This window comes from Punica granatum, chromosome 8, assembly GCF_007655135.1.
Source record: "Punica granatum isolate Tunisia-2019 chromosome 8, ASM765513v2, whole genome shotgun sequence".
Classification (NCBI taxonomy): domain Eukaryota; kingdom Viridiplantae; phylum Streptophyta; class Magnoliopsida; order Myrtales; family Lythraceae; genus Punica; species Punica granatum.
The window spans coordinates 19,832,330-19,842,661 of NC_045134.1; positions in this window are offsets into that span (position 1 = coordinate 19,832,330).

Here is a 10,332-nt window from a genome sequence, read left to right on the forward strand (position 1 = left end):
TAAATTTTGTAATGGTATTATTCGAAATTAATTTTTTCTGTATATTTGCGCAATTAAAATTTTTAATTGGAACTTATTCTATCCCCTATCATATTTATTTATTGTGGCTTCCAATTTTTAATTAATATGTCATTCGTAATATAATTTTTAGAATTACATTTATAAATAATATTATTATCAAAGTACTTAATTTTAATATATAATAATATAAATTGAATATTTTAAACTTAATTAATATGACCATATTTAATGTATAGTGAAGTTTATTTTGCTATAGATATAGTATTTGATAAAATCTCTCTTTTCCATGATAATTTTTCACGTATTTCAAGATTTTCCTGTTCACGTATCACTCGGTATTCAAAATCCTAATAATGAATCTCGACTGATCCATGTTTAAATTCGGTTGGCCCACTTCGAAATAAAACTCTTCATATCGTGAATTTTTTCATTTGTAAGACTCAATTCAAAACCTTATTTAAAAAGAAGAGGAAACCATAGGTTGATACATTTTGTGATACTGTGTCAAGTCAACGTTGGAAAATTAGATGATTATACATTGCATGTAAACGCAGTCAAATTGCAAATATTCCCTTGGAGTACTTCCGCACCGCCCCCAGTAAAGATTATAATCCACGGGCCTTCGTGCTTACCAAAAAAGAGAGAGAGGAGATAGAATAACCAGTTTCCTATAATACCCTTTGGATCTCTCACTTTTTCTCTTCTTTAATTAATTTGTTTTGCTCTGCCGATTCCACTTCTGTTGTTATTTCTGCGACATTTGCACCGAAAGGGACTTACATATTCAGCCATGAAAACCCTTAAATTTGAATTTCAGATACGTATCTATGGTTACACGTGGTCGTGCAAAATATAGGTATGCAACTAGGGCAATTTCATTCTAGAAGACATTCCCTTTTTCGATATGAAGGAGATCCACATACTTAGAAAATAGAAGAAAAATAAAATAACACAATAAATCTATCGGCGAAAACTGAACCCGCTACCTCTTGATTTCAGGCAAGGAATGTGCCACTGTAATTATAGCCCTTCTCATTTTATAATACCTTCTACTTTAATTTCATAGCTTGTTTAGATTGTGGGCTATGAAAGATTATGGAGGGGTGGATTATGAAAGGTTAATATACGAATTTGTAATGTTGCGTTTGGTTTCATAGTAGGATTTTAAAATAAGATTTTGATTTTGAAAAAGAGTGGTATAAATAGGGCTCACCATTTGACTTTGTATGAGTTATGTTGTTTTGTTATGGAAAAAAAGTAATATAAATGTGGCTCACTATTTGACTTTGTATGAATTATTTTGTTCTGTAGTGGGTAGAGTTAAGTTAGAATTGTGATTCTAAAATAATTATATGAAATCAAATAAGGCATAAATAACCCTTTATGGCACTCTCCCCTAAAATCCTCCATAACTCACAATCCAAGCAAGTTTTTATACTATATGGATGTCATAAGAATGACGTAAATATAAATGCAGATATTTCCTTATGAAAAGAGAGACATAAAATATGACATGTAGGTGGATCCGATAATGTTTTGGTAGAAAATTCATTTGATGTTTCCTACAAGAGAGTGGAAAAACCACGGCCTAACCTTTTTGCATGTGAAAACAACTCTCAGAATCATATATATCATATTATATACGAGTTATTCGTCTTCTTCCCTTTTGATCTTTGGTCTGTGATTCTGTCGTTGACTCAGTAGGCCGTGAAAAACATGGGAAGTTTCCTGGGTATAAATTTTGAAATATTCAGTGATGTATATATATGTTCAGTGCTTTTGAAAATTCACTGAATGCGGCAGGAGCATTGCGTAGGTATATGATAAAAATAAATAAAATGTGATTGATTCAATGTTTATAAAGAAACATTCTAATTTATACAGAGGATTTTGTTTAAGATTGTTTTCATATTTATTCATGATAAAAAAAAGTAAAGATAAAAAATAATATATACTCGCAAATTGAGAATATTAAGGATTGCACCATACAATCAAAACAAAATTATTATTCCCAGTAAATTGCTTCAATTTTTAGTAAATTATTATATATTAGCAGAGAAAGTAAGTTCCACCCAGAAAAATGAGAGAGAAAGTAAGTTGCACTAATTTCAAAGCAAATTACACACATTTTAAAATAAAAGATTCAAATCTCAAAATAAATTACACAAATTTTGAAACAATTTTACTCATCCTTTTCCTTTTAGTAAAATAATTTTGTACTCACTTTTCATAGTTCACATGATGGTATAGTGCAATTAAATTTTTTAACGCCATAAAATTCCGGGCCAATGTTTGTTTTATTTTCAATATAATAATTGATTGTGATTATTATTATGATGGAAATCACTCAATCACGGATTGAGGGCATCAAAAACAAATTAATGCGACACTTTCTTATTGCGCTTGCCAGATTTTATATATTATAATTGATTAAAAACTGATTTAAAAGCTAAATTTAATATTAGTTCGAGAATTGATAATATATTATAAATTATTTATTATTCAACATGGCCGTTTTTCTTATGATCGCATGCGACACCAAGTGTAATCTTTAAAAGTACCGTTACCATTGATATGAAATAGGTTTTCTAGTCGAATGCATGGCTTATTATCTATGGTTTGATTTGTTATTTAAACAAGGGAGGCTTGGACTTTGGACAAGTCGGCCTCCCTGTTATGCTTGATTAATATCAATCTAAAGTCACAACTCACGGAAACTCCCTTTTTTAAAAGATAAAGATGATCACGGAAACCCCCTTAACATAAAAAAGTTCTAGTCGATCATGGTTAGCTCACAGATAAAAAGGAGAAAAGTTAAACCAATTATGAATTTTCTCTATATTCACAATATTCAAATCCGAAACCTTACTTAAAAGGAAAATGTATCAGACCAACTGAATATATCAAACCACGTAGGTCCCCAACCCTAATTTAGTCAGCAAATCAATACCTGCTTGTAAAGCGGGCGAGAGGAGCTTTCGAGAATAGAAACCAGACCAACTCATTTGAATCTTCATTTAACCCAACTATGCTTCTTCCCAAGGAATACAATATGAAGGCCTTTTAGGAAGGGATTTGATTCCCCGCAGGGTTATATTATGTCCACCAATTAAATTAATCACATGCTCAATTGAAATTTCCGGCTGCGTGTCTTTCGTCTGGTATTCTATGAGAGATTAGAGGTTTCTCCCTAATTTCTTTCCGAGATTCTTCCACTAAGTTCCTAACTAATTCTTCGTTTGCACCATAAATAGGTCAAAACCGGGTGGCCACGGATCGATGCCTATGAAGCTACGCTTAGTTATTGGTCCGTGCCCATTTGTGTGGTTTTTGTGAGTTTGAGGAAGCTCAAGTTAGTCAATAAGAGAGTGTTAGGCAAATCTAAAGTAGGGTTTTTGAAGAGAACAAAGTGGGATGGTTCAAGCGGTTTGGTACTTGTTTCGCTTAAGTAAGGTCTCAGGTTCGAGTCCTTGTGAATGCAGAAAATTCACGCTGTGAGAACTTTATCTCTTAGTAGGCCGACTCGGCTCTACTTGTCAGCACCTAATTTTGGTCCATCGGCTCCAGAGGAGGCAAAATCGTCATTTCGTCACCTGTGATGGAAGTATTTCCAATTAATTATTCGAGTATTCACGACTTTGTGGAAATAGCACATTTTCCTAATTTAACACCAATTTTATGATTTTTCAAAAATAATACTATTTGAAACTTTTTTGAATTTCGCGTACATCGACGTTAATTTTCAAAATTCGGGACAAAATTCGATATTGAAAATAATTTTATCGTACAATATTGATCAATGAATTTTTATGAGCACGATGGCGGTCTCGAATTATTTTTCCGACGTCCAATCAAGAAGACAAATTTTCAATTTCCACGCGCGTTAATTTTGAAAAAAAAAAGCGTGTGACAATGGTCAAATATCGTCTTACCGTTGCCCCTACCTCCTTTTTCCCTTTTCTTTCCCACTCGTACCTGCTCTGACTTCTTCTTCTCCTCCTTTATTTTTTCTTTTCTTTTCTTTTCTTCTTTTCCTTTTTCTTCTTCTTCTTCTCTTCTTCCTTGCTCTGCACAATCCTGACCCGAGCCTGCAACCCGAACCTCGCACACATGCCCTGTTTCCGACCTGCTCCCGTCGTCCTTTCTCCCTCTGCACACGCCAATCGCTCCTGTGCACTCCAACTCTCTCTCTCTCTCTCTCTCGGTTTTGAAAAAAACCGACAGCTCGGTTCTTCGTCCTCGGCTCGTCCATAGACCCCACAACTCACACTCTCCCGGGACGACACTCTCCCGGAGCTAGCTGTTTTCTCCCGAAAAAAAACGCAGCTCGAACTCTCGAAAACTCGGAGCTCGTCCTCACCTCACAGCCGCCCAAACCCTCTGCTCAGTTGCTCTCTCTCGCGGGGGACGACTCCCTCAGCTCGACCCGTAACTCTCCCCCAGCTCTCCCTTTCTCCTCTCAGCTCACGCATCTCTAGACTCCCTCAGCTCGTCCTCATAGCTCCGACACTCTCAGCTCGTCCTCACGCTCTCCCTCAACCAATTCCCAGCTCGCCCTTCCCTCAACTTCCCGCTCACACTCTCAGAGATCACCGTCCAGCTATGTCGCGCCACCCCTTCGACTCCGTAACCATACGATACGACTCCAATCACCCTCTTTTCTCCTCGGTTTCCCTTTTGCCATTAACCGGGTCGGTTTCTTTTTTTTCCCGAGTCACACAGGCAACGCTCGTGAGCGGTGTCAGCACCCCATTTTGGCTCACCGATTTAAATTACATCATCAGCAATGATCCAAGCCATGACTTGAGCAGAATACAAAAAAACGACTTAACAGAGCAGAAAATCATTATTCATCCTCAAGTCAGCAAAATCGAGCAAATGACACATGCATATGACAGAAGGACTCCAGGGGTCACCAAAGGGTAATAGAGTGACTAGAGAGCTCAGCAATATCCAAAACCGGCATTTTCAGTATATCACACGGACAGTTCTATTTTCCGATAGTTCACTCGATCATCGGAAGATAGCCAATATTGGACTCCAAAAATCCACTCCAATGCCAAACAGACGAAAAGTGTCCCCAAAGGCATTTTGCAAATCATCTGCTCTATACAGAACAACTTCCTGTATACAAACAACTTTTCAGTGGAAGTCAAAAAATGCCGGTTTCTTGGAGAAAAGTTAATTCCAAATATCAGATGTGGCCACGCCCCACAATCATACAGAGCACGTGCAGAGCTTCAGATTGTCTTTTGAAAGCCATACAAACACCCTAAATGACTTCCGAGCGACAAAACGGGCATACCCTTCTTCGGAAGAGCGTAACCGGAGACTGGTCTGATGGAATTACGGCCAACGAAGTTCACACTACACTGTCCTGAAAACTCCAGCGTACAATCGCAATTGGGCAAAACAAACAGCAAAACCCTTCACGGTTTCCCGAGTAACCTCCGAGGAGCACAAAAGGCCATTTTCAGTGAAGATCCATATACGGAGGTCCTCTTTGGGGAAACTTGACGCCGGATGGTTGGCAATTCCAGTGCCGCTTATCTCAACCCTCAATGTAGAATCGTTGGAATGAATCACACAACTCATCTAGACCCCTCGAGCAGTGCTTTAAGGGTCTCAGATGCACTTTTCATATCCTTAGAGGCCCAATCTCGGTAAACAGAGATCACAGTGATCTCCGGATCGCCCAAGAAACTCAGAAAGCAATCTGAGAAATCCAGTTTCGGCCTCCTAGGACATTTCCGGCTCCATATTTTGCATTACCGGCTTAAGGGTCAAGTGCCCACGTAATTTGACAATTTATGTCAAAATGATCAACGTGAGACACAGACACAAGATATGCTGTCAGAAGCGAATAACTTCACTCTGGTCACCTGCAATGAGCAAAACCGGCTTCCGAGCCTCGTACGCTTCCGAGGCATTTCTCCATGAAAAATGCCAATCTCAGGCTCATTAAACCCGTTTTCTCGCGCATATCGACAATTCAACTTTCAATTCGAACCACGAACTTCGAATACGCGACCAATCGAGACCCGAGCTTTCTCCCGGATTCTTCTCTTAGGCCGTGGGACCCACGGATCAGGTCTAGCCGCCCCATCCTTGCCCTAGGTGTCCTCTTCTTTGTCTTCTTCATCTCCATGAAGATAAGAAGACAACTTGCACACTTATCCCCTAAAATATCTAAGTGTTTCATTCTTGCACTCCAACTCCCCATCAATGCTCATTAATGTTTTATCTCTTCTCCATCAATGCCACTTGCAAGAATATCTTCTTCCTTCATTAAACAAATTCGGATCTCCTAATCCATGCCCCTTAATTGCACTTTTCTTCACTTAATTGCACTTAAGCATAGCCTATATATACTTTCTAAGTCATTAACTTAAGGATAGACCTTCAAGCACTCTCTCTCTAGCATTTCTCACTCAAACAAATGCTCTCAACCTCCCAAGAACTTCAGCAAAATCGCAGCAAGCAAGAACCACCCAAAAACCAAGCAAAACACTCAAGACTTAAGTCGGAATCCATCCCGACTTAAATCCAAACTTCACCAAACTTCATATCCTAAATGTTTTCGACCCCCTCTATCCATTTCCAAGCTTAGATTTCAAGTTTGAAACCTCTAAGTTAGAGAATCAGCTCAGTACAGAATCGAGCACAGTTTTGGCCCAGCCGGGTCAAAACTTCCAGCCCTGTTTTCTCACCTTTTCGAGTCGGTCTGAACTTTCAAAACCCATCAAACACCTCCGGGGGTTCGTTAGGAGTCGGGAGCCACCGACCTTGCTCAAAAATTCCATCGGAATCCACCGTTATGAATTCCGACCCGAAAACTGCTCAGTTGGGCCGGCGTTTCTGACTGTCTGTTCGGTTTTCTTGCAGATCGGGTCGATCCAGGACTCTTTTCGGACAACGACCACCACAGCCACCTCCGGAGGTGAGTTAGCAGTCGGGAGCCGTTGGCCTTGCTCAAAAATTCCATCGGGAGCCTCCGTGGCGACGTCCGACCCGACTTGTGCCAGTCGGGTCCGAAATTCCAGACGTGCTCTGTTTTGGGTGATTTTGCAGGACTGTACGAGTCGACCCGACAACTCTGGGAACAAACGACCACCACGGTCACCTAGAGGGGTCCCTTGGCTACCCAAGGCCGCCGACCTTGCCTCAAAATTCTATCGGGAGCCTCCGTGGCGACGTCCGACCCGACTTGTGCCAGTCGGGTCTGTCCATTATTCCAGCCGGGTCTGTTTGGTGCCATTCGGGTCTGTTCAACGGAAAACAGCCCAAACCCGACCCATCAACGGTCCAACCCGACTCTTGAAGGTACCATCCCGCATCTCGGGACTAGGTATGACCATTCCCGACTTAGAGGAGCTAGGACTTTTATATTATTGTTGTGTTTATGGAGTTTTAATGGGTTTTAAGCATGATTTTAATTCCGAACTTTAATTTTATGCAATTTCCTTATTACATCATGCATATTTATCCTTGATTTATATGCTAGCATGTCGGGAAACACTTGGATCGTAGTCGAGAAGAACATCTCGACCCAGGAAAGGCAAAGAGCTCACGGGTTTCCCTCCAAGGGAGGTGACCGAATGCTCTCTGGCTCCTTTCGGGCAAGGAACGATCTTCTTGACCCGATCCAAGTTCGATTCCTGAGTTTCATCGTATTTTCTCATGTGCATGAAGTCGGTATTGTTTTATAGATTCCTTAAATAACTTGTTTGTGCATGTTTCCATGTTCGAATGCGTTATTCAAATCATGGCAATACCGACTTTCGTTTAATCGTGTCATTTATAATGTTTGTCGTTTAAGCATGCGAGAAATGATTCGAAATGAGACAGGGAAACCTCGTGGAACCCCATTCGGGCCATGAGACCTCTCGGCTATCTCCAAGGAGAAGTAATCGAGAGCCTCTTAGACTCGTACGGGTTGCATGAGGCTTCCTCTTCCCGTTTTGAGTCCATTCTCGGCTTTCGTGTAATTTACAATTTACATTATCGTCGCAATATCGCATGAAAATGTCTTTTCAAAACAAAGCATGCATGGATTCGGGTATCGATGACTCATTCGGGTCCATTCAGTTACGAGGGTAGTTTCGGTCATTGGACCAAATTATCCTTAATCCTTATGGAATCGTCTTGGTCGTCGAGTCGCGAATCGTTTTCACAATTAATGCATTCGGCACAACCCTTAAGCATTAATTCCACAAACGGGTTAATCGGGACGCTCACATGATTAAACCCATTTCACACTGATAAAGTTTACACGAATTGGCCATTAACTGATAACTCGCGTCGACGAGTTGTCAAATGACGTTGGTGCCCTTTTCAAACTTATCAATTTCAAAACCCGAAACGCGTGGTCCGATGTAGCATGGACGTCTGAAAAGGGCTTCTGTGTCTCAACTTGAGTTTTTACCTGATTCCAGGTAGCTCAGGTCAGGATACAGAAGATCTTTCTAGATCACTTCCGGGCAGATCGACCGGTTTTTTGGCTTTTTCGGGGTTCTTGCACAACCCTGGACGATCCAGGGATTTGGTTGACACCGGCTACAGGCCGAGGTGGCCCGCACTGCGATGTTTCCCCTTTTCTGAAAATAATTTTCAAATAAAGGGCAAAATAGTCTTTTCACAATTCAGTTACACCCTTAGGATTAGCATGACAGAAACACTACAGTACGGGATAAGAATGGGCTACCTGTTCAGGTGCAGGTTCATTTGTATAGCCTTTTCTTATCTAACTGATGAGTTTCTGTTATCCTAACATAGACTCGGGTAACTAGAACGGTTATCTCTGTCAGAAAACATGCGAAATGCTGATTAACCTTTCACTCGACCTAACCAAACACTAGATAATGGTTAGGAGGAATTCTAGATTCCAAATCTAGAGTCAAAACACGAGTTTGGCTAATTCAATGGAAATTCAGTGTCACAATACAGAACAACTGTAAAAGCAATCCACACACATGAGATTTGACTCTCTTTGTCAAGTTCTCAAAACAAACTCGAATGCTAAAACATTGGCACGTGCTTGTTTGTATAGGGTAGGATTTGCATGCCAAAATACCCCGGATTAACAACTTGTTAAAACACGTACACTCGATAATAACAAACACCTTGTCTGTTATTTACCTGCTGCGTGTTATCTTTCCGCACCTGTTTGCCATGCGGGTCGAGCCTGATCCCTAGGCCGAATAATATTAGGGTTCAACGCCCTAATCATCGAGCACAGGGTTCAACGCCCTAATTAACACTCACAGGGTCCAACGCCCTATTCAGTAAGAGCGTCCATTGAATTTCAGTTCTTCGGTCTTTTCCCTAAACTCACGGTGAGTTAGAGTGGAATAATAACCGAACGCGAAACGACTGGAATTCGACCCCTTTGTAATTTGTATTTATTGTTTTCGAGAGCATTGTAAGGATTTTATTTTGTACATTTATTCTGTAAGAATTCCAGTCGGTGAGCGAACGGTCCGAGAGTCGAATTAATCGAATCGGTCTAATGCTTGCCCAGATACAAGTAAATCCAAGAACTCGCGGTTCTGGTTCACGCAGGGATTCAACCTCCATGGTTCGATGATCTGTAACGTAAGATTGTGAACCAATTCCCCGACACACGGGTTTACTTCTCTCTCGGCTTCTCCACCGACATCGTTTAATTCATCGAAGTTACGGTGTCAAAAATGCAAGCCTAGCAAACCAGAGTACCGAAAGGGCGTGCGGGATATAGGCCCGCACGTAACATGAACCCCCGAACACGGATTTTCCGGTTCCGTACAGACCAATGCTTTAACGACAAACTAGGTGTTCCATACCCCTAGACCCCGGGTAACTTATCCGCCCTCGACCTTCGGGTCGTAAAATGATAAGTGGCGACTCCTTCTCTCACGCGTGTCCGTCACGCGTCCTCACGGGAAGGTGGACACTCCCAAGCCGCGCAATCCAAAAGCGCGCATGCGGGCCCCGACGAGAGTCCACATTCGGGTCCGTACAAGCGGCCAGGGTCGTTCGCGCCGGTCCAACAGTAGTCCAGCCCGATCCAACAGCAATCCGATTCGGCCCACTCTGACCCAGCTCGACCCAGTCCGGATCCCAGCCCAGTTCGACCCAATCCAGTCCGGATTTCAGCCCAGTTCGGTCCAACAGTCCAGTTCAGCCCAATCCAACCCCCCCCCCCCCCCCAGCAGCCAAACTCGTCCAGAACCCCCTTATTTATAGAACTGCCCCCATTCCTCTCGAACTAGATAAATTCCCGACTTAGTGGCATGTTTAGGGCTCCATTTTTGGATAATAATGCTTGCTTGG